We start from the raw sequence: 26,251 nt of genomic DNA, 5'->3' as shown, positions 1-26,251 counted from the left end.
AATAAAAGATTTGTACACTGCTCAAATGATTGGTATTACATTTTTAAAGAACCTGAGATTGATGTTTTTCAATTCTCCTTTCCATTTTTCTGGGCTTTTATAATTCAAAGGTAATATGCCCTGTAGTTAATAATGCATAAGGTAATTTTAAGGCTTTTATTCAGAAACCTCTTTCCTATTGACTTTAGAACGTGTCATAAAAAAATGCAGGTATTAATATCTTGGCAATTTGCAGCTTTCTACTGACAGGGTCCTTGAATTTAAACAACGCAAGATTTGCGCTTCAAAAGTCAGAAGACATAATTTTGAGCCTTTAGGTACAGAGAAGACAAATATCTCTTTAAAGTACTATTTAGGCCATTATATTTCTTTCCTCTGACAATTAACTACAGGAAGATTTCTTTTGTTATTCCGATAATTCTCAAGATTTACCTTTTACTGTAGAGAATCATTTTGAGGGATAAATCAGGGGCAAACAATTCCATCTAAAATCCTTTTTTGAAAATTACTGTACTCAGAGTGCATTTAGGCTTCTAGAATCTGGCCTAGAGGAAGTTCTTATATCATAAAAAGATAAGTCCAAAGTCTTTTTTGCTAACAGGTACATTTATTCTTCATTACACGTTAAAAAAACAAGTGAAGGTATATTGGGAGTAAGGTCAAGAAGCAGTAGCTCTAAAAGAAAAAAAGAGACTTTTCTACAGAGTATTTGGGACAATGATCTAGGTACAGAGTTGGCCTTGCTACTGTTAACTCACTCAACTGTTAAAACACGATTTCTACGACACCAATGATGCAGGTTTATTGGGAATATGGGGCAGTTAATGTCTGTCTGTTCCCACACGTTTTCATCCAACTTGCAAATGCAGATGTATTCAGCCCAAGCCCACTGCTAATAGTAGAAAACAACTCAAAAGAGTACCATTAACATCATATTTGCATATATAGGACACATTGCTGTCAAAGTAATAAAGTACTAGGAGTCCACAAAACTGTGGCTAATAGCCAGTGGTTTCCAACCTGTGGAATTCCTAACTAGCAATATTGGCAAACAGGCAAATTTGTTGTGAGAGGGAAGGGGGAGGGAACTGTAGCTCACCTGGGTTATGAGTTTCCTATTTTAAATAATTATTCTTGTTCACTAGGTACTAGGCTTATCTGTTTCTACACTATAAAAAAAAGTGGAAATACTATTGGTTTCATCTAAATTTCTATGCCCTGGGCAAAAGCCCAGTGCACTTCCCTAATTTTGAATATTCAAGGTATCCTTGAGGAGGGAAGAGGGACTTAAGGACGTAGTAGCTATAAGGTGTCTTGTCAATCTATAACACACACAAAGAATTTATCCTTTATCCTTACATTTTCTCAGTCAATAGTACAACTAGTATCAAAAGAGAGATTGTTTTTACATTAAATTTATCCTTATGTTTTCTCAAGCAATCATATAACTACTATCAAAGGGGAGACTGTTTTTCCATTAAAAAGTGATACTAGTGCTCCAATGTTTGGGAAACATTGAATTCTATAGTAAACTGTGTCACACTGGAAAATTTACTTCTCTTCGTTTCTCAATTTCTTAATCTTAGAGATAGCATCCCTTATTTCTAACCTAATTTCCTAATCCTAGAGCCTATTTGCTTTTTTTAAATCATATGATAGGATAACATCAGTCATTACCTCCCTCACAAAGATGTTGTCAAAATAATTTAGATGGGATCTGAGAACAGCACGAGATAAATTCAAGATGACATGTATTAATTGCTTCACTATTAAAGAGGTCCACCCAATATAATACAGCTTCATAAGAGAATTGCTTTTTATCAATATTCAATAGGTGCTATTTTGATTTTTAAATCTCCTGTGAATAAAACTTCTCAAAGGAGAATAGTTTGAAGGCCTTGATATAAAGTGGAAAGAGCACTAGTTCTGGAGTCAGAGGTCCTGGGTTCAAAACCTACCACTCAAAATTTCTACAAAACTTTGAGCAAATCATTTGCTCTCTCTGGGGAAGGGAAGGAAAAATAAGGGAAGGCAGAATGGAATGAAGAGTGGGAGAGAAGGAGATGAGAGAAGGAAGAAGAGACATGAAGGAAGGGAGAAGAAGGAAAGAGGAAGAGGAAGGAAAGAGGGAGAGGAAGGAAAGAGGGAGAGGAAGGAAAGAGGGAGAGAAAGAGAAGAGGGAGAGAGGAAAGAGGGAGAGGAAGGAAGGAGGGAAAGGAGGAAACAGGGGAAGTGAGAGAAGGAAGGGAAGGAAAGGAGAGAAAGACCCTCACGAAGTATGTTATTTGTCCAGGAACAATCGACAGAGAAATGTAATGCCCTCCAAAGGGATTCCCACCTTCCTTATCCCACAATATAGCCCAAAAGTAAATTTCTACCCTGGACAACACCCACATTATTTCTACCTCTTATAAATAAGTTTCTGAAAACTAAACCCAATTTTGGTGCCATTTTCTTCATTAATGAGAGGCAGAACTTAATGCTAGTTTTCTTACAACCTAGAGTTTATATTGATTTACTGATCCTCTTTAGGAAAAGAGAAGTCAATTTGAGGAGCTTCAAAATAAAGCAAGTCATCCCTAGCCAGATACAGCTGTGCAGGAGAGTAGAGAGGGAAATTATACTCGTGTGTTTTCGTTTCCTGACCTGTAAAATGGGAAAACCTGGTCACTGATAAAAATTAAGTGCTCTACTGGCAGCTCAAAATTCTATGGTTTATTCAGAAATGGCCAAGAGAGAACCACAAGAGAGTCATTCTGCATAATTGAGTGCCGGTGTACGTAGTAAAAGTCTCCCAAAATGAAGAGAGGAAAGACCATCTATGTGAACTGTGAGATGTAAACTAGTATAACTTGTCTTCTTCCTCAGGGAGTCATTATTGTCAGAAAGTACATCATAAAACTGTATTGGGCATCTGTATATTGCATTTTCAGGGAAAATTTAGTCCTTTCCTTTTAAGAGAACATGGAAATTGACATTCCGTTGCTATGATCTGAGATATACGGTGGCCTGTATATCTGAAATATTTGAAAACCAAATAATTCTCTGCAACCCCATTTACCTCTTCTCACCCCACCCCCAAAATTAGGGGCAGGCATGATAACTCAATCCATTGTTTTAACAGGGTAGTGGTAGTTTGCAGGCTGCATGGGAATTAAGGGAAGAACCAACACAGAAGTCTTAGTTTAGAGTGTGTTAGGATCTGATAACATCCAGAATTTCCAGATCTGTACTCTTCCAGACAAGAAATGCCTTGGGAAACATATGCAAAGTTTGGGAGTGTTTTTTGGCACCTTACTCATCTCTACCAGCACACTCTGATGATGATCTATACAAATAAATACATACATATATACATATTCACACATACATATATGTATATACATATATACATACATATGCATAAATACATAAATATATATAAAAGACCTGGAAGGTCTTGCTCTCAACTAGATGTCAACTAACCCTTAGTAAGGCAAATGCTGATAATCTTTAATAGACCCTAAAGAGATATTTAAGGGTTCTAGGGAGTAGGGACATACAGGGAAGATTATTTAAGATCTAAAGGACATAAACAATAATGGTAAAATAATAAACATTTTTGGGGGAAACTAGGTGGCACAGTAACTAGGCACTAGGCCTGGAATCGAAAAGACCAGAGTTTAGATGCAGCCCTCAGTTACTTACTAATTGTGTGACCCTGGGCAAGTCACTTAACTCTGTTTGCCTCAGCTTCCTCATTTGTAAAATGAGCTGGTGAAGGAAATGGCAATCCACTCTAGTATCCCTGACAAGAATATCCCAAATGTGGTCACAAAGAGTCAGACATGACTGAAAAGAGTAAACAACAATAAATATCTTTAAAATTTTGAGAGGGGATGACTTGAAACACATAATCATTAAGGTTCTTTCCATCTATAACCTCTTAATACATACCATCTGGGTGGGATTTGTATGTCTCACACTTAAGCTTGACCCTACCTATTTCTATCACACTGGCATCTCCTGAAATTTGTGGTATTAACCATATGTGAAATAATCAAAACAATGTGTAACCGTTATGGAATTTAAAACTTTTTCATAAACCAGACAGGAAAAAAAAAAAGTTGTTGATTAGGCTGTTCCAGCAGGAAGCCATGATCCAAAGATACAAGATGGCATTCTTATACTGATTTGTGACTGTTCAGTCATTTTTCAATCATATCCCACTCTTCCTGACATCATTTGGGGTTTTCTTTGCAAAGACACTAGAGTAGCTTGTCATTTTCTTCTCCAGCTCACTCTATATATGGTGAGGCAAACAGGGTTAAGTGATTTGACCAGGGTCACACAGTTCATAAATATCCAAGACCAGAAGTAAACTCAGGAAGATCCTGAGTCCAGGCCTGGTGCTCTATCCATTTTGCTACCTAATTACTCCTGATTTAGGTACCTACTTATACTTACTGTTCCCTGGTGATAAATACTGCTTTAAAAAAAAATAGCTATCAATTACAATGAAAAGTAACATTTAGATCAAGTAACATCTGAAATGTAATGATAATATAGGTTAAATGCACTTTCTCACAAGAGTGAAATAAGAAATTCAATTATCATTATCCTTATTTTACTGATAAGCAACTTGATGAACAGAGTGGCCCATGGCCAAACAACAAGCTTCAGAGCCCAGATTTGAACAAGGATTTCATGACTTTAAATTCTGTACTCTTTTCACTATGTCACTTTTTTGGTGTGTGTTCTTAGCTCAAACTGCTCCCCCTGTCCCTTTTATCTATAGGGAGTCAAAGTTTAAAATCTAGTGAAATAGTTTGCTGCTAGTCACGATACAATTCCTGCATCAGCCACTACATGGCAATCAATCCAAGTCATTTTGTCAGTAGTGAGCTAAATAGAATACTGAACCTTTCAGCTGGTTGACATTCCCTACAAGAACTCAAAGTCTGAGCTGTTTCTTTTAATGACTGCCAATTGTTCTTCTCTTTCCCTTATCTACTAAGAAAGGATACTTTCACCTTGTATATGGTTCTCCTAAAATTCTAATCTGGAAATTAGAATATTAAAAATATCATTTGCTATAATTATATTGGCTCTGCCTCCACCATTAGGGAAAACTCATTTTGTCCGCATCTTCTCTCTATACCCCAATAATTCAGATAAATGATAGATACCTACAGTTGTAATGTATTTGAAATTAAAGGTTAACACCAGGACACTCTCCTTCTCCCAACTGAGATAAATAAATTCTATCACTTTTCTCCCTTTTCCCACATCCATTCTTCTGTAGTATGAAATTGTCCATGCATTCCACTCTTCAAAGGATGGGGGAAGGGAAGAATTCATACAGTTTCCTCAGTAACAAAACAAAGTAGAGAAATAAAGACAGGCTTACTCCCCCAATCCAGTCAATAAGCAGAATTCATCATTACTCACTGTCCTCAGGAGCTTCTAAACAATTGTCCATGGCATATGGTGGGTTGATCCTTCTTGATCTTGTGTTGATTTTATCTAAACCCTCCATTCAAGTCCAAAATGAGAGAAGTGAATTATATTCATCTTGCCATTACTGTAAACTTTACTGAATAGGAATTTATCACTGAACATACTCAAGGATGCCCAAAAGATTCCCAAAATCTTTTTTTTTTGTCCCTCTTCCCCAAGATTTCCTGTGTTCATGAGGTATTTTAAAAGGTAGAGAGAATGAGGTAAAATTCCTTCAGGTCATATTATTACATCACACTGTGATATAGTACTTTATAGTAGACATAATACTATAGAAATTGCATAATTAACATTAGGGGATTATAAAATAACCCAATATCTATTACATCCATCCTTAAATTTTATAAAATGGAAATCTGCAATAATTTAATGTGCTAATGTGACCTAAATCACTCTACCTCTTTGAGGCTGTTTCTTCACCTGTAAAATAAAAAGTATAGATAACATGATCTCCAAATTCCCGTTCTCTAAATCCTATGAACATCTGTCAATTTTGAGGGAACAAACTGAGCACACTTGTTTTTCTCAATGCCACAATTTTTAATTAGTTGTATAATTGCCATACTTCAGTTCTTTCTGAGATGTACATCTCTCCTCCCTGCAAGATAAATTACACTTGAATAAATAGCTTTTATTATTGCCAAATTTTTTTAATATGTATTTTTATTCTTACTTTTCCCCACCTTTTGCCACTTCCAATTTATTTTCTGCTTTGATTTTTAGTTTACTTATAAATCCTTTTCTTTTTCTTGTTTTCAATTTACCTTTCTTTCATGTATCTATTTCTGCCTCATCACAAAAATCTTTATGATCATAGAATTATGAAATATACCTTAAAGATCACCTAGTCTAATCTCCTGTTCTTTTCTTTTTTTTTTTTTTATTGAAGCCAACAAAGAGAGAATAAGTTATTTGCTCCAGGTATTCCAACTCATTAAAGACAGTCAGAACTACTTAACAGGAGCCAGGTCTCCTGACTTTCAGTTCACTGTTTTTCTACCCTATGGTATTGCTTCTTTTGTCTATAGCAGATATACATAAACCTTTGGTGATCATAAAACCCTTTGATTATCATGGTAAAGCCTAATGCTTAAAATAAAACACTTATAATTAAAAAGGAAAGTAAATGGTAATAAAAAGATATATATATATATATATACATATATATATATATATATATATATATATATATATATGTATTTATCATCCAAGTTCATGGACTCCAGGAAATCCATCAACAAAACTTTTCACTTGTTTGATATGTCACCCTATGTTTTCCCCTCCCAACTAAATATGCCATTTCTCTACATTCTTATAATTTCTTCCCTTTTTATGGTAGTAGAATGCTATATGTAGTCTCTCACTTCACAATTAATCAGCTTTTCGTCCTTCCTATTGTTAGATACTAATAGAAGTGTGTAATAAATTTTCCATATATTTCTTTAAAAATCAAATACACATGTGTAGGTCTTAAACAGTTAAGTAAATAAAGACATTAGATTTTATGGTGTTTCAAACTCCCTTCAGAACCTATTTTTATCATCTTTTTTTTTCTTAACTCATCACATCTACAACAACAACAAATTAATAGCTAGTGCAAGGCCTACCCTCTAGAATAGGCCTGCAGCAAGGCCTTACTTCTAGGGCAGCCAGGAGGAAGACCTTACTCCCAGAGCAATGCAGTAGAGTAGCTGTCCCCAATAGAAGTCAGCAAGGAGTCCTTCTACCAGTACAAGCCAGCAGCTAGGCCCTGAGACCCAGTAAAAGCCAGCAGCAAAGCCCTTAGCCCTAGCACAAGAAGCTTGGGACAGTGCAAGAGCATAAAAGTACAAAGTCACAAAAAAGGCAGGAAAAAATGAGCAAAAAACCCCCCAAAACTTGACTATACAAAAAAAAAAAAAATTTCTGAGACTCAGAAGGAACTCCTGGAAGAGCTTAAAAAGGAATTTTAAAAAGTAAATAAGAGAAGTAGAAGGAAAAAAATGAGAAAATAAATGATAGTAATGCAAGAAAATCATGAAAAAAGAGTCAAAATCTTGATGAAAGAAAAACAAAAATATGGAAAAGAGGTACAAAAATTCACCAAAGAAAACTTCTTAAAAAATAAAATTGACCACATGGAAAAAAGGTGCTAAAGCCCACTGAAAAAAAGAATTCCTTAAAAAATAATTGGGCTGAGCAGAAACGGGATGGGGCCAGACCAGAGCGAGCTCCGGCGCGGTCATCTCGAGGGGCCATGGGGAAGGGCGTGCCGGCAGCTGAAGCCGCGGAGCGCGGCCCAGTGCACGCGGTGACAGTGGTGACACTACTGGAGAAGCTGTCCACCATGCTGGAGGCGGTGCGGGAGCGCCAGGGCGGCCTCACGGGCACCGTGAGCTGCATCCAGAGCAGCCTGGGCGCGCTCAGCCGCAGCCATGGGGACACCAGCAGCACGCTGGCCCAGCTGCTGGACAAGGCCGAGCGCGTCAGCACGCACGCTGACGCGGCCCGCGAGCGCGCCGTCCACCGCGCTCTCCAGGTGCAGCAGCTCTAGGCCAGCCATGAGCTGCTGGTCGCCGCGGCCAGCTGCATGTGCAGCTCTTCAAGAAGGAGGCAGAAATCCCAATCAGAGCTTTTCAGAAGGAGCCAGAATCCACAGAGCTAGAAGAGAAGGAACTAGGACCAGAGGCTCCAGAAGAGCTGGAAGAAAGAGAGAGCTCAGACGAGGAGCCAGTGGAATCCCAGGCCAAGTGGCTTCGGTGTACTGGCCTTGAGAAGGTGCAGAGTCTTCACAGGGCACTGTCCACCCGAAAGAGCAAGGGCCCTGCCCCACGTCCACCCACTCCTACCAAGCGTCCTCTATTGGGCCCTAGCCAGCGTGTTCAAAATCAGCCTGAGGCAGGGGTAGTGGTTGAAGCAGAACCAGGGTTGGAGCTAGAGCCACAGAGGAGCCCTGTGGAAGAGCCAGAGAGCCCTGAGGCCCGGGAAACTCTGATGCTTCAGGAGGAAGGTACTGCCTAGTGCTCCATCCTGCCTGCCTACTTCTCTGTGCCTTTATCTTTAATGGCACCATCAGTTGCTAAGCAACAGAGCCCAATTAGCCATAGATCACCTTTACCTAAGCAAAGAAAGAACCCTACCTTTATCACTCACCTCACTCCCTCTCTTGCTCCCAGACTGAAACTTCCTCTCCCAAACCCTCCAGTCCACCCCATTTTAATCCTCAGAGACCAACACTGTCACCCTCCCAAGTGTGCTCAAGATTAATAAACTTATTTCACTAACAAAAAAATAATTGGGCAAGTGGGAGTTAATGACTCCATAAGATATCAAGAAATGACAGGAAAAAAAAATTGAAGGAATAAGAAAAATGGAAAATGTGAAATTTCTTATTGGAAAAAAACAACTAACCTAGAAAACAGATCCAGGAGAGAAAATTTAAGAACTATTAGACCACCTGAAAGCCATGCACATGTTTCAAGAAATTATCAAGACTGCCTTGATATACTTGAACAAAAATACAAAATAGTAAATGAAAGAATCCACCAATCACCACCTGAAAGAGATCACAAAATGAAAACTCCCAAGGATATCATAGCCAATTTTCAGAACAACAAAGTTAAAAAGAAAATGCCACAAGCAATCAAAAAGAAACTATTCAAATATCGTGGAGCCATAGTCAGATTTTAAAAGTATTTAGCAGCTTTTACATTAAAAAAAAATAGAGGGCATGGAATATGATATTCTAGACGGCAAAGGAGTTAGGATTATAACCAAGAATCATCTACCCATCAAAAGTATATTTGATTATTACATATTATACAAGTATATGATATATTATATGAGTATAATCCTTCAGGGGGAAATAAATGATATTATATAGAGGACTTTCAAGCATTTCTAAATTAAAAGATTAGAGCTGAATAAAAACAAATGATTTACAAATACAAGACTCAAGAGAAACATAAAAAGGTAAAAAAGAAACTAGAAAGAAAAAACATAAGAAACTCAATAAGTTTAACCTGTTTTTTATAATGCTACATGGCAGGATATCTGTAACTCTTTTTTAGTAGTATTTTATTTTCCCACCAAATACATATCAAGAAAATTTTTAGCATTCATTTTTACAAGATTTCTCATTCCAAATTTTTCTTCCTCCTTCCTTCTCCCTCGCTGTTCTGAAAATGGTTTGAAATTTGGTATAGTTCATACATGTGCTATCATGTAAAACATATTTCCCTATTAGTCACAGTTGAGGAAGAAGAAACAAAAAAATGCGAAAGAACAAAGTGAAAAACATATGATTTGCTCTGCATCTGAGTCCATTAGTTCTTTATCTGGATATGAATAGCATTTTCCTTTGTGAGTCCTTTCTCTTGGATCATTGTGTTGCTAAGAAGAGCTGAGTCATTCAAAGTTGATCATCGCACATGTTGTTGATACTGTGTACAATGTTTTTCTGGTTCTGCTCCTCTCACTTTGTTTCAATTCGTACCTGTCTTTTGAGGTTTTTCTGAAGTCTACCTATTCACCATTTCTTATTGCACAATAAATGGTCATCTACAGACATCCTGATCTATATCTTGACATTGGACCCAGATGACTCCTGAGGAAAAACTGAGGCTGGTGACTTTGCATTGCCCTTCTTCACTTTAATGAAATTCACTTGCATGTCATGGCATCACCTCCCCAATGTCATGGTCCTCTTCGAGAAAGGACAATACAACAACAACCATTGCACAACAGTATTCCATTACATTCATATATTATAGCTTGTTCAAGTATTCTCCAATTGATGGGCATCCCCTCAATGTCCAATATTTTGCTACCATGAAAAAGACTGCTCTAAATATTTTTGTACATGCAGGCCTTTTTCCCTTTTTTATGATCTTTTTGTGATAAAGACCTAATAGTGGTATTGCTGGATTAAAGGTTCTGCCAGTTTGGTTGCCCTTTGGGCATAGTTCCAAATTGTTCTCCACAACAGTTGGATCAGTTCACAATTTCACTAACAGTGCATGTGTCACAATGTTCCCACATCCTCTCCAACATTTATCATTTCCCTTTTTTGTCATATTAGCCAATATGATAGGTATGAATTTGTAACTCTTAAGAACTTTATAACTATGAGGACAATTAGAAGTATACATAGATAGAAGGTGAGGGTATAAGGTGACTATGACCGTATGGTATCCTCCCCCCAAAAAAATTAAGGGGAAAGAAAATTGTACTAGGAGAAGAGGGAGAGAGACAGAATAGAGTAAATTATCTCACATGAAAGAGCTATTACACTGGAGGGCAAGACAGGTTGGTGGCAGGCAACAGTTGAACCTTAGTCTTTTCAAAAATTGGGTAAAAGAGGAAATTATATATATGTACTCAGACATCTAAATCTGTCTTAACCTGTAGGGAAGTAAAAAGGGATAGGGATAAGAGAAATAAGGAACTAATAGAAGGGAGGGGGGATCGGAAGAGTTGGTAACCAGAAATAAAACATTTGTGAGTAGGGACAGTGAAAGATCAGAGAGGAAACAAAGGAAAACAAACAAAAAAAAAATACAAGATGGGAGTGGGGGAAATATATACTTAGTTATAACTGTGTATGTGACAAGGAAGAACTCACCCATAAAACCAAAGCAGAAAGCAGAATCCTACATTATTCTGTTTATAAAAAATCACATTTGAAGACAGAGTAAAGGTAAGGGACTGAGTAAAATCTATTAGTTGAAGTTCAAAAAAAAGGCAGGGGTAGCAATCATGACCTCAGACAAAGCAAAAGTAATAATAAATCTAATTAAAATATAGGGGAACAATATCTTGCTTTAAAAAAAAGTACCAGAGACAACAAAGTAATAGCAATACTAAACACTTATGTACCAAATGGTATAGCGTCCAAATTTTTAAAGGAGAAGTTAAATGGAGGAAATGGACAATAAAACAATCCTAGTGGGAGACTTCAACTTTTGCCTCTGAAAACTAGATAAATGTAACCAAAAAATAAACAAGAAAGAAGTTAAGGAAGTCAATAGAATTCTAAAAATGTTAGATGTGATATATCTCTAGAAAACACTGAATGTGAATAGAAAGGAATCAAACTTTTTATCAGCAGTACATAGCACCCCCCCAAAAAAAACTGACCATGTATCAGGGCATAAAAACCTCACAATCAAATTCAGAAAAGAAGTATAAAATGCATCCTTTTCAGATAATAAAAATAAAAATTATACTAAATAAAGTAGAAAGGTAGATTAAAAAATTAATTTGAAACTAAATAACCTAATCCTAAGGAATGAGAGTCAAAAAACAAATCACAGAAATAATCAATAATCTCAGTAAAGAGAATGACAATATTGAAGCAGCATTTGAAAATTTATGTGATGCAACCAAAGCAATATGTAGGGAAAAATTTATATCTCTAAACATTTATAACAATAAAATAGGGAAAGAGAAGATCAAGGAATTGGGCATGCAACTAAAAGAAAGCAAAAGAACAAATTAAAAAAAATAAATACCAAATTGGAAATACTAACAATCAAAGGAGAGATTAATAAATTTGAAAGCAAAAAATAAAGAATTGAATTAATAAATAAAAGTAGAAACTAGTTTTAGGGAAAAAAACAATAAAATAAAGTGTTGGTTAATTTGACTTAAAAAAGGAAAAAATAAAATCAAATTCCCAGTATCAAAAATGAAAGGAGGGAATTTACCACCAATGAAGAAAAAAAATAAAACAATTATTAGGAGCTTTTCTGCCCATTACATGCCAATAATTCTGACAATCTAAATGAAGTAGATAAATATCTACAAACAATGTATATAAAATGCACAGATTAAGAGAAGAGTAAATGGAATACTTAACTAACCCAGTGTTAGAAAAAGAAATTTAATGTTATTAATGAGCTCCCTAAGGGGAAAAAAAATCTTAGGAATAGATTCGCAATTGTATTCTACCTAACATTTATAGAATAATTAAGCCCAATACTGTATGAACTATTTAGGAAAATATGCAAAGAAGGAGTCTTACCAAATTCCTTTTACAATACAAATATGGCATTAATACCTAAAACAAGAAGAGGAAAAATAGAAAATGAAAATTATAGACTAATTTCCCTAATAAATTTTGATGTAAAAATTTATATAATACACTAGCAATATGATTAGCACTCTGACCAGGTAGGGTTTATATTAGGAATGCAGAGCTCATTCAATAATAAACAATCAGTATAGGGGTGGCCAGGTAGCACAGCGAGTAAGAGCACTGGCCCCAGAGTCAGGGTGAGCTGGGATAAAATCCAGGCTCTGATACTTAGCACCACACCCAGAAATAACTAGCCATGTAACCTTGAGCAAGTTACTTAACCCCAATTGTTTAAAAAAAAACAATCAGTATAATTGATCATATCAATAACAAAATCATCAGAAATCATATGATTAGCTCAATAGATCCAGAAAAACCTTTGACAAAATATACCACCTATTCCTGTTAATAACACTAGAGATTACAGCAATAAATGGAGTTTACCTTAAAATTATAAGTAATATTTACTAAAACCATCATCTATCATTATCTATAATGGATATAAATTACAAGCCTCCCTAATACAATCAGGATGAGGCAATGACATCTATTATCACCACGATTATTCAAAATATTCTAGAAATGCTAGTTATGGCAATAAAGAAAGAAATTAAAAGAATTAGAATAGGCAACAAGGAAACAAACCTTTGTAGATAATTGTGATGGTATACTTCAAGAATCCTAGAGAATAGACTTAAAAATAACTGAAATAATTGATAACTTTAGAAAAATTTCAGGATACAAAATAAACCCACATAAATCATCAACATTTCTGTATACTACCAACAAAGTCCAGCAGCAAGAAATAGAAAGAGAAATTCCATTTAAAATAACTGTAGAGGGGCAGCTAGGTGGCACAGTGAGTAAGAGCTCCAGCCCTGGAGTCGGAGGACCCAAGTTCAGTTCCAGCCTCAGCCACTTAACACCCACACAAACACACACACACACACACACACACACACACACACACACACACACAAAAACTAGCCGTGTAACCTTGGGCAAGTTACTTAACCCCAATTGCCCTCCAAAAGGCAAAAGAAAAGAAAATAACTGTAGAAAATATAAAATACTTGGGAGCATCTTCCAAGACAAACCCAGGAACTGTATGACACAATAACAAAACACTTTTCATACAAATAAAACCAAATCTAAGCAATTGGGAAAATATTAACTGCTCATGGGTAGGCTGAACCAATATAAAAAAAAAAAAACCTGACAATTCTACCTAAATCAATTTATTCAGTCTTATACATATCAAATTGCCAAAAAATAAATAAAAATAAAAATGAATTTTTAAAAAGCTGTTTTTTAGAGCTAGAAAAAAATCATCTGGAAGAACAAAAGGTCAAGAATATCAAAGCAATTAATAATAAAAATGTTTAAAAAGGTGAGTGAAGTTGGCTCAGCTTTACCAGATCTCAAACTATATTATAAAGTGGCAGTTATCAAAACAATATAGTACTGGCTAAGGAACAGAGTGGTAGATCAGTGGAATAGATTAGATACACAATACATTGAAGCAAATGACCATAGTAATTTGATGTTTGATAAACCCAAAAATCCAGGTTTTGGTGACAAAAACTAATTATTTGACAAAAACTGCTGGGAAAACTAGAAAACAATATGAAAGAAACTACCCGTGTTTCCCCGATAATAAGACACTGTCTTATTATTTTTTTTTTGGACAGAAAAACACCAGAGGGCTTATTTTCAGGGGAGGGCTTATTTTAATGAACATTGACAGCAATTTTAATAAACAGGTAAATGTGAACAAAAGAATGTACCTTTATTCAATAAGCAAATCACTGGGGAAGAACAGGATGACGCACTCACTGCTGCAGCTCTGATTGGATGCAGCTCGGAGAGCGGCGTGCGTTTCACGGGGGAGGAGGGGGGACGGTGCATACAGAGGGTACCGTAATGTAGCGTGTAGCACAGGGGATCACCTTCACTACAGTAGCAAACTCAATAGGGCTTATTTTCGGGGGAGGGCTTATTTTAGAGAAATCTTACACAGTAAGGGGAGGGCTTATTTTCGGGATAGGTCTTATTATCAGGGAAAAACGGTATATATATATATATAGAACAACATCTCATACCATGTACCAAGTTAAGGTCAAAATGGGTAAATGATTTACATGAAAATGATGCTACCATTATCAAATTGGGGGAGTAAGGAATTGTTTGCTTGTCTATGGAGAAGGTAAGAACTTTTAACAAAACAAGAGACAGAGAGCATTACAAGATATAAAATGGATAATTTTGATTACATATAATTCAAAAGGTTTTTGCACAAACAAAACCAATGTTAATAAAATAGAAGGAAAGCAAAAAACTAGTGTGTAGAGGGGAATCACACAGCAAGTATCTCTAATAAAGGCTTCATTTCTCAAAAATTTAAAGAACTTAACCAAACTTGTAAGGCTAAAATTGGTAATTGGTCAAAGGATATAAACAGGCAGTTTTCAAACAAAGAAACCAAAGCTATCTATAGTCACATAAAAATACCCTAAATCCCTGTAGATTAGAGAAATTCAAATGAAAACAACTCTGAAGTACCACCTCATACCTATTAGATTGGCTATTTTCATCAAAAAAAGGAAAATTATAAATGTTAGAGAGGACATGGAAGAACTTGGACACTAATGCATCATTGGTGGAGTTCTGAACTTATTTAATCATTCTGGAAAGTGATTTGGAACTATCCCCAAAGGGCTATAAAACTGTGCATATCCTTTTATCCAGCAATACCACTGGCAGGTATGTATCCCAAAAAGAACAAAGAAAAAGGAAAAGGACCTATACATATAAAAATATTTATAGCAGCTCTTTTTGTGGTGGCAGAGAATTGGAAACTCAGGGGATGCCCATCAATCGGGGAATGGCTGAACAAGTCGTAGTATATGATTGTAATAGAATATTATTGTGCTATTAGAAAGGACAAGCAGGATGATTTTAGAGAAACCTGGAAAGACTTGCATGAACTGACACAAAGTGAGTAGAACAAGGAGCGCATCGTACATGGTAACAGCAATATTGTACACTGAAGGACTATGAATGATTTAGCTCTTCTCAGCTATATGATGATAAAAGGCAATCCTAAAGGACTCAGGATGAAAAATGCTTTTTGACTCCAGAAAAACAATTAATGCTGTCTGAATATAGATCGAAACTTTCTTTCTTCCTTCCTTCCTTCCTCCCTCCTCCCCTCCTTCCCTCCCTCCTTCCCTTCCTTCTTTTCTACTTGTACAAAATGATTAATACAGAAACATTTTACATGACAGCACATGTATAACCTATATCAGATTGCTTACCATCTCAGAGAAGGGAAAGGGGATAGAGGAAGGGATAAATTTTGGAAGTCAAAACTTAAAAAAAAGGCAATGAGTGCTAAAAAATGATTTTACATGTAATTAGGGAAAATTAAATATTTTTTTTCTTCAAAATTTTATTTTAGACTCAAATACAGAAAAGAAACAGAAACATATTGGAACTTAAATACAAAGTTAGAAAGGGAAAAAAAAAACGTCATGTGCATAGCAGAACATGAGAGGATTCAAAATATGTAACAAATTTTCATTTCATGAAAGCCTATATGATAAATAATACTTATGTTGAGAATTGTCCATCTTTTCTTTGCTTCCTTGTGAATTTCCTTTTGTTCTGTTTTTTTACTGTTTTTCCCCTCCCCCTAACCTCCCCCAAGAAGGCTACAATAGTTTCATTTCTCTATAGCTATACACACACACACATATAGATCTAGTTTTCCAAATCTATTCTCCTGACCTTTGTTTTTATGTACATGTATTATCTTGTTGCCTCTCCTTCCTGCCTCCTCTACTTTACTTCTACCCCACTATCTTGCCCACCTCCCTCCCCCTATCTTCCCATTCCCATAAATCTAAATACCTTTCTATACCCCTATTTACCTCTCACTCTCCCCTCTAAAAATCCTGGCCTTGTTGTCTTCCCCTTCCCAATACCCCTACCATTCTTCTGAATTTAGACTTTTATTCTCTTCTAAATATATACATATTGTTTCCTCTTAAACCCATTCCCAATGAAATTAGGTTACCCAAACTACCAGCCCTCTCCCCCATCTAATTCCTCTGTATCAATTCTTCCTCTGGCACCTCATTTGTACTCTTTTAAGCTTTTCCTAAATGGTTTTACTTTTTAAATTCGTATCATACTCAGGTTTACCCCAATCTTTCTTATGATAAAAATCATTTTACAGTTATATCAAATGTCCATTTTTTTTTTCATTCAGGATACTTAACTTCACAGGGTATGATTATTTTCAGCCAGAGTGCCAGTTCTTTGGCTATTTGATATGTTGTCCAAGACCTGCAGTCCTTTAATGTCTGTTGCTAGGTCTTGTGTAATTCTAATTGTGGCACCATCATATTTAAATTGTTTTAATCTTGATTCTTTTATTTTTGCCTTGAGCTAGGGATTTTGAAATTTGACTGATATTTCTACAAGTTTTTCTCATAGGATCTCTTTTAAATGGTGATCGATGGATTTTTTTTTCCATTTCTACTTTCCCCCTTGTTTTAATGCTTCAGGACAATTTTCTGTAATTATTTCTTTTTTTTTGGAGGGCAATTGGGGTTAAGTGACTTGCCCAAGGTCACACCGCTAGTTTTTGTGTTAAGTGTTTGAGGCCTCATTTGAACTCAGGTCCTCCTGACTCCAGGGCCGGTGCTCTATTCACTGCACCACCTAGCCACCCCTTCTTTAATTATTTCTTACATTATTGTATCAAGACTCTTTTTGATCATAACTTTCAGTTAGTCCAATTATTTTTATATTTTCTCTTCTTGATGTATTCTCCAACTGTTGTTTTTCATGTTTCACTTTCTCTTTATCACTTTATCTTCTTTATTTTACAAGGGATCAAAGAAAATTGCTGCCTCCCTACTCAAAAAAATAAAAAATTAGAAATGCACAGCCAGCACTAGATGAAATATTCTTCTAGATTACATAGGTTTAATCAATAATTAGTGTACTAACACTATCATGAACACAATGTGCCAAGTTTTCAACTCAATAACCATACAAGATTGCCCCTTATTTCCAAGGCTTTATTGAACAGGATTACAGGGCTGTTTTAGAAAATGATGGTTCCAATTCCTTTCAATCCCCAGGCATGAAATGTTGTATTCAGGGATGGAGACATACATACACATACACACGAATACCACAGCTACTAAAAGGAGTAGGTCCAGTATATATCCACTTTTAAAACCCTTATTCATAGACCCAGTCATGAGCACAAGACTTATAATCAACCAGTTCTTCTGGCTTAAACCACAGGCTGATCTCCTTCTCAGCACTTTTTACAGAATCACTGCCATGAATGATGTTCCTGCCAACTTGAATGCAAAAGTCCCCACGAATGGTGCCTGGCTTGGAATCAGCTGGGTTGGTCTCTCCTAGCATCACTCTGCCTGTCTTCACCACATTTAAGCCCTCCCAAACCATGGCTACAACAGGCCCCGAGTTCATATATTTCACAAGCCCAGGGAAAAATGGCCTGTCCTTCAGGTCAACATAGTGCTGTTTCAGATGTTTCTCTGAGGCCCTAAGGAACTTCATGCCCACGAGACGGAATCCCTTCTGCTCAAAGCGTTTGATGATGTCCCCGACCAGGCCCCGCTGGACGCCGTCGGGCTTGATGGCAATGAAGGTGCGCTCGGTGTTGGCCATGGTCCAGGGAGAATCGGGCTGGAGCCGAGAAAGAGGAGTCTATGGCTGCAGCAGAGAAGGAGGCTGGAGCCCCAGGAGTCGGCACTAAACAAGGAAACCGAGAACCAAAATTAAATATTTTTAAAATAATAGGGGGTGGCTAGGTGGTGGAGTGAATAGAGCACCAGCCCTGGAGTCAGGAGGACCCGAGTTCAGTTCCGGCCTCAGACATTTAACAACACAAAAAAATAGCCATGTGACACTGGGCAAGTCACTTAACCCCAATCGCCCTCCAAAAAGCAAAAAGCAAAAAATAAAATAATAGGTAGTATTTATATAATACTTTAAATTTTTCAAACCACTTTTCACATGTTATCTCATTAGATCCTCACTGTAACATTGGAAAGTGGGTGTTATCATTATTTCTATTTTACAGATGAGTAAACTGAGGTGCTGAGATCAAGTGATTTACCCAGAATCACAAAGGTATTAAGTGTCCCAGCAAACCCATATATATTAGTCTACAAGTCCAGGACTCTATATCATTCCCACATACACTCATTTGTCCCTAATCTTCTGTATTAAAACAAATACAAAAACTATCGACAATAAAACAAACAATAAAAAGATCCACATACAGCATTTATAACTTCAGCCATTTCTTTCAGCTCAGAATCAGACTCTGGCCATAGTTTCCTAATCCTAGTTTTACCATCACTTTTCCATTGTCCTTGAGGAAAGGAGACTGCTTTTGCTTGTTTCTTTTGTTTTGTCTTTCTTTGTATGCCCAGTGCTTGGCACAATGCCTGACACACAGTTGGCACTTAATAAATGATTGTCGACTTGACTTTCCTTCTAATCATCCTGCTCTCTTTATCCTGTTCTCCCCTCCCTTTCTTCCCCTTGTTTTCTTTTTTCTAGAATAACTAGAACTGGAAGTCCTTCATCTCAGGCAGGCACTTACTTGCTCTGCTCTTGAACACAATGGGGATTATCAAGTGAGCAGATTGAAGAGGGACCTCATCAGCTGCTGAAAAGGAGTTTCCAAGTGGAGAAGGATGAAGAGGTTCAGTCTAGAGGTTAGTTAACTCAGACAGTAGGGACAATAGAAAAGGCAATAAACATGCCATTCCAATTTGCCATTTTTTTTTTCAGGGACCCACTATAGTGAACTCAAGTACATACTGGGAAAATTTTGAAGACTCTCACCTTCATGACCTGCCATTTAACCATGAGGGGAAAGAAAAGGAAAGGGAAAAAAAATCAGAACTCACATTGGAATAAATAATTTCAGCCAGGAGGAAACAAAAGAAGTTCAAAAACCTTGCATACCTCAGGTAACTAATTGGTTTTTCAAGCTCAGTCTAGGCTAGGCAGCCTGACCTTCCTTAATTAGGGGTAGTCTTTTCCTTCATTGTCCTTGATTGAATCCAGCTGCATCTTAATTGCCAGCTGTTCTCTTATTCCAGGTCAGGACCTTCTTAAGGCCAAGTCAGTGACTCCTGGTGAGTGGTATATGGTGTCTTAGGCCCTTGGTGTACTCCAATTTGTCATGGTGCCCATTAAGTGGATATGTAACAGATGGTATCTTGTTTTAGTTGAAGAGGAGTAGGTGAGAAATTGTCTGGCTACGTTTTTGATTTTTTATTTTAAAAAAATGAGAAAAATAATCTGCAGCTGGTATGTTTTTTGTTGGAGTTTTTTTTCTGCCTCATAAACACTATTTTCTTTCATTCAATAGCAAAAAGACCCATAAGGAAATGGCATAAGTACATTATATCCTGGGCAAAACTAAGTCAACATTCCCTTGGCTTTATAATTACTGGATAGACAGTTATTTGCAAGGGAAAAAAAAAGAAAGAAAAATTCATGGGTATATATCTGTTATCAGATTAGAAGGTGCTTTGAGCATTGATATAGTAAAAACTAACTCCCATAACCTGGATCCTTTTTTTAATGACAAAATATTTCAATGTGGACATTATCACCTCAAAAAACTTGCATGTGTGACAGAGCAGGTGCCAGGGTGATATGAGAGCTCCACCCTACTGTACCCTCCTCCCTGCCAGGGCCCAGTCAACAGCTGAATGGATCCCTCTGTGAGCTGGAGCACAGGGATGACCCATTTGGTGTTAAAGGCTTGCCAAGGCACTGCACTGACTTGAACTCCAATAAGAAAATTTCGGATCAACCCTATTCGTTGCCAGTAAATGAGGATTTCTGAGAGAGTGGAACATGTACATATTTCCTTAGTTTTTTGTCAACAACTGAACAGCTGTGTTCCGAATGGACTGAAGTTAAGCCAAAATATTGTCTGGCAGCCCAGCAAACAGAATCTGACAATAATTGGTTCTCGGAGCTGCTTCCAATATGAATCCCAACCTTCCACGTTCTGAGGGTGCAAGAGGGTAGGGAGGAGAAGACAAAAAATGGACCTTAATCCTACCTCAGTGGATTTGTATTACAGGAATGACAAATCTAAGGGGAGTTTCTCCTCTACTATGTTACCTTTCTTAAGACATGCAAAGAATTGAAACCAGTTGAAATATTCATCATGGTAACCACAATAAAACCAAGTTAGTTTTTCTAGGTAGAAGTTTTCTTCTAAACCAGGAAAGTCCTGGAACACTAGTAACTATACTGACATTGTCTTTCTCTATGCCTTGCCAGAAACTACCTAAAATTTTTAATGTCATTTGTTTTTTTTCCAACAGTGGAGTATTTCCAAGGATTCATCATTTATAAACTTTTGGGGAAAATATACTACTCTTAAGGGTGCTTGTATGATGGAGAAAAGACAGTGGTCTGGGAGTCAACCTGAATTTATGTCTTGTCTTTCCATTTAACACCCCATGAAAATTAACCACTCAGGTTACTCAACATTTCTGGGATTGTTTCTGAGGAGATTGCTGGAGCCGCCTCCAATCAGCTCACAAGGGCTAGTTGGTAACATTTCAACATAAGCATTTATACCTCTGAAATAGACAAATACTACAAATCAGGGTTTGACTTATATTTTTGTTGTTATTGACTTTCCAAATTCCAAAAAGCCACTGCCTTATAAAGGTATTGTACTTTGGACTAGCTCTAATTATTAGAATTTCCCCCCCTGTGTTACACCTCAATTTGTCTCTGATGTGTCTACCCATAACTTCTAGTTCTTCTCTCTAAACACTCTCCCAGGTGGCAGTCCTTCATATACTTGAGGAGATCTTCAAGGTTCCTTAAAGTTGTTCTTCTTTTGGCCAAACTTCCTCACTTTCTTCAATCAATTTTCATATGGAATCTAACTCAGACCCCTCACCATCACTATTGTGATCTCACTACTTCTTGTGATGTTCTCCAATTTCTAAGTGTCATAATGCTACACCCCAATATTCCCAACAATAAGACTCCCACTCCCCTGACCTTTCTGTCCTCATTACTCCAAAACCATTTAATCCATGCCTTATAATCAAAGGACCTTGCTTTGTTTTGGGTTTCATTGAAAGAATGAGTTCCAGGGGGGCTAGGAGGAGGCCTGACCAACAAGGGGGACAAGTCTTCCCACCAACCACAAAGGCCACTACCAGGCCTATCACCAAAGGGCTGGGACTGGAAAGAGCAAGGTAAGAAGCAAATGCAGGGCCCTTGTCCAGGACAGCAAATACTCCTGGAAGTACTACTCCATAGCCCAGAAATTAAAAAAAAAAAAAAAAGCCCCTATCAGGACCTCCAAGGACCAGGATGGCAGAGTGAAGTGAGCCTGCTCCAACCTCCCAACCTTCCAAAACATAGTAACTATTGCCCCAGGGCAAAACCCTCAACAGTAAAGGCTTGGGAACCCTAGAAGAAGGGTGTGGCTAGGGCCCTGCCTCAAAATGGGTAGAAAGCAGCCTGCAAAGACAAAGACTCTTGAGTCCCACTATCCTCAGAGAGAGGAACCAAACTCAGAGGGAGACAATGTGGACTCCACACCCACAGCTGAAACATCAACAAGCACAGAAAGCTCTCCTAGATGAGCTCAAAAGGAACTTTGAAAACCAAATGAGAGAGATAGAAGACAAAATGAATAATTCTTTTAAAATCAAAATTGCAGAATTATAAAACATTATAATGAAGAAAACAGCTCCTTAAAAAGAAAAGTGTATCAGGGCAGCCAGGTGGTGCAGTGAGTAAGAGAGCTGGCCCCAGAGTCGGGAGACCTGGGATCAGTTCTGGCCTCAGATACTTAACACCCACACAAAATAACTGGCCGTGTAACCTTGAGCAAGTTACTTAACCCCAATTGCTTTTAAAAAAAGTGTATGATATGGAAAAGGAGCTCCAAAAACTAACCAAGGAAAATGATTTGCTAAAAACCAGAATCAATCAAATTGAAACAAATAACTGTATGAGGAACCAAGAATTATTACCACATCTCACCAGTCAGATGGCTAAGATGACAAAACAGAAAAATGACAAATGCTGGAGAGGATGTGGACAAATTGGAACACTAAAGCATTGCTGGTGGAGTTGTGATCTGATCCAACCATTCTGGAAAGCAATCTGGAATTATGCCCAAAGGGCTATAAATAATTTCATACCCTTTGACCCAACAATACCACTTCTATGGTTGTATCCCTAAGAGATCATACAAATGGGAAAAAGACCCATATGTACAAAAATATTTATAGCAGCTCTTTTTGTGGTGGCCAAGAATTGGAAATTAAGGGGGTGTCCATCAATTGGGGAATGGCTGAACATGTTATGGTATATGCATGTTATGGAATACTATTGTGCAATAAGAAACAAGGAGCAGATGGACTTCATATTAACCTGGAGAGGCTTATACGAACTGATGCTGAGTGAGAAGAGTAGAGCCAGGAGGAATTTGTACACAATTACAGACACAATGTATGTGTAACAACCAACTTTGATAAACTGGACTCTTCTCAGCAATCCAGAGTCATACGTGAAACCCAAAAGAGTGATGATGGAGAGAGATGTTTTCATCCAGAGAAAGAACTGAGATTGAACCCAGATTGAAGCAAACTACCTGCCCTTTTTCATTTTCTTGTTTGGTTTTGTTTCCTCTTTCCCATTCTTCATTCCATCTGTTACAATCCTTCTTTATAACCTGACTGATGCCTAATGTGAAAGTATTTGCAGATACTATACTTGATTGTATGCCGCCATAGAGGGAGGGAGGGGAGCAGGAGAGAAAATTTGAAACTCAAGGAATTGTGGTAATGAATCTTGTAAACTAAATGCAAACAAATTAATAAAGACCAAAAAAAAAAAAAAAGAATGAGTTCCAGCCCTGTCTTGGGTGATAATTTAACAATTCTGATTTAATAATTAGAACAATTATTCAGGCACCTTGTCCAAAGAGTTTGCTTCTGTACTGTTTCTTCTATTTATTCTTATAGAACACATCATAGGTTCATCCAAAGACATAGGGGAGGAAAACCATTACTTTACTATGATATTAATCAATCAGCATTAAAAATTATTAACTATATGCCAGATACTGTCCCCTGGGGATAAAAAAAAAAGGTTAAAACAATCTCTGCCCTCAAGGAACACATTCTAATGGAGAAGACATCTTTTAAAAAGGTACATATAAGATGTAGATAGATAAATTTATATATGTATGTGTGTGTATTCTTTTCCTCTGAGAGTTCCTTTCACTTATTCCATGTGTATGTTTATATGTGTGTATATGTGGGGGGGGGGAAGTGTTGGGAAAGGTCAGCTGAATAATGTAGTATTTGAACTGAGTTTTGAAGAAAGGCAGGAATCAGAGTTGAGGAAAATATTATTGAGGTAGATCACAGCCAATGAAGAGACATGGAGTTGGAGTGTCATATGAGATAAAAGCAAAAACAGCAATGTCAGGTTGTGTCATAGACTGCCTAGAGGGAAGTAAAGAGTAGGAAAAATATTAGCAAAGATGAAAAATCTCTAGAGATAAATTAATTACTTATAAATACTTGGTCACTGATCCATGTAAATCTAAAGCATGAATAGAGACCTTAGGCATAATCTTGGTGAAACTCTTCATTATAGAGAAGAGAGAGTTTAGACCTAGAGGAGTGATTTGCTCAGTCATGCGATTGTACCCTGACTCCAGGTGCCCTCCCAGGGTTGCCTTATTTATACCTTGCCTCCAAATCTGATGTTCTCTGCTCTCACAGATGCTAGTTTGGAATGGTTAGTTTTCATCTGGGACCAGGATTATTGGCCAAGAAAGTAAAATACCATTTATAAATTCCCCTAAAAAGAAAGGATATCCTCTGCCAGGATTTCTTGATTTTCTCATCACCATTTCCTAAGGACACTGGCTCTCACAGCTGGCATTTCACAAACTCAGGGTGGCTTCCTCTGGACCTCAAGAATTCTGTCCTCTGATTCAGAGGACTTTGTTAGTGACTCAGTGGAGGGAATATTTACCATACTTAACTGTCCATCTGGGAAGCATTCTGGAAAGATTTGATTTCTGCTTCTACCTTTTTCCTTATACATTTTATTTATTTACATTCTCTATTTTTATCATGTTTTAACATTTAATACCCGTAATTTGTTGCTTCTAGAAGTGCTACTTGGTTACTGATGTAGGGGAATTATTGTATTTGAGTTAACTTGTCATTTACTGGTTAGCTTTTTTTCTCAAAAACCAAGCCTTAAACCCAACTCACTCTTGATCTCATGGATTGGACAACAATAGGTCTCTGCCCAAGCACCATTTAATGGTTGTTTTTTAGGCCCTACTGGCTCAGAATGAGTGTATATAGCAACTGTTTCTCTTTTGGCCAGCAACCCTCAGGATCTTCCTCTCCTAGTTTCATTTTTTTTAATTAAAGGGGCCATCCCTTGACTCACTTTTTAAAGATGCCTATTCACTCACTGAATGAGTGTTGCCTCACTCAAAGTGAGAACCTGAAAAGACCTTAGCTTAAAATGGCCAAGGTCTGCCCCTGCATCCTGGGTCATCTCTAGCTGTCATGATCAATATCAGGCCACTGGACCCAGATGGCTCTAGAGAAGAAAGTGAGGCTGGAGACTTTGCACAGCCCTCCCTTATTCAATTCAAAGTCAATTACAAGTCATGTCATCATCTCCCTGATGTCATAATCCTGTTCAGAAACGAAGGACAAACCACAACCCATAAGAAAAAACAAAATGGTAGCCCTGGCTTGGTCCACAGTTAAAATTCCTTCCAATACTCTGTAGTCCAGCCATCCTGGTCTTCTTGCCAATCCTCACACATGGCACTCCATCTACCACCTCCGTGAGTTTGCACTGGCTGCACAGAGTGCTTGTAATGCACCTCTACTGCTTAGAATTCCTACTGTTCTTCAAAACTCTATTTAAAATTTACCTTTTACATGATTTTTTTTTATTTCTCTGGTTGTCAAGTTCCTTCCTAAAAAAATCGTATTTTATTTTACATACATTTTGCATATACTTATTGACATACTTATGATTACCTCCAAGAGAGGAGTTTTTGTGCTTTTGTTGGAACTTGAACAAGCCTTAACTGCATGCTTACTCTAAAACTGCCCACAAAATCTGGGACCTTTTCACTCTGGAATAACTTTCTACTATTTTGGCCCCTTTCCCTCATAGGTAATTTCCTTCTAGGGCCTCCTTTTGGGGGAGTGACCCAAGATGGTCAACCTTCATTCCTCTCCTGGCTATACTTCTGACTTTCTAGATTTCCATATCATGCCTCCTTTGTAGGTATCCTCCATCCCCACCCCTACTTTTCAGCTTCCTTTTATATGTTGTTATCCAACACTGGAATGTAAATTCCTTGTGGACAAGTACTTTCATGGTGTTTACACTGTATCCCTAGTGCTTAGCACAGTGTCTGACACATAGGGATTAATAAATGCAAATTGCCTTGCCTTGTCTTTTGTCTTTCTATCGTCATTGCCTAGAATCACACCTGGAACATAATAGGTATCTAATTAAGTGTTGACTGATTGATTATATATATATATATATATATATATATATATATATATATATATATAT

General features: G+C 37.2%; 1 protein-coding gene and 2 pseudogenes across 1 annotated transcript in view; 1 reads left to right on the top strand and 2 right to left on the bottom strand.

Annotated features, from left to right (window-relative positions):
* LOC138145014 (uncharacterized) overlaps nucleotides 1–26,251 on the bottom strand; it is a 449,608-nt gene that overhangs the window by 86,996 nt on the left and 336,361 nt on the right. The gene's annotated exons all lie outside the window — the stretch shown is intronic.
* Nucleotides 7,682–8,773, top strand: LOC138145012 (caveolae-associated protein 3 pseudogene; annotated as a pseudogene).
* LOC138145091 (nucleoside diphosphate kinase B pseudogene) lies at nucleotides 17,630–18,372 on the bottom strand (annotated as a pseudogene).

The sequence above is a fragment of the Petaurus breviceps genome, unplaced genomic scaffold (genome assembly GCF_028583685.1).
Source record: "Petaurus breviceps papuanus isolate PSGF00001 unplaced genomic scaffold, PetGlider_PUasm1.0 90723, whole genome shotgun sequence".
Taxonomy (NCBI): domain Eukaryota; kingdom Metazoa; phylum Chordata; class Mammalia; order Diprotodontia; family Petauridae; genus Petaurus; species Petaurus breviceps.
This window is presented reverse-complemented; position numbering and strand designations above follow the sequence as displayed.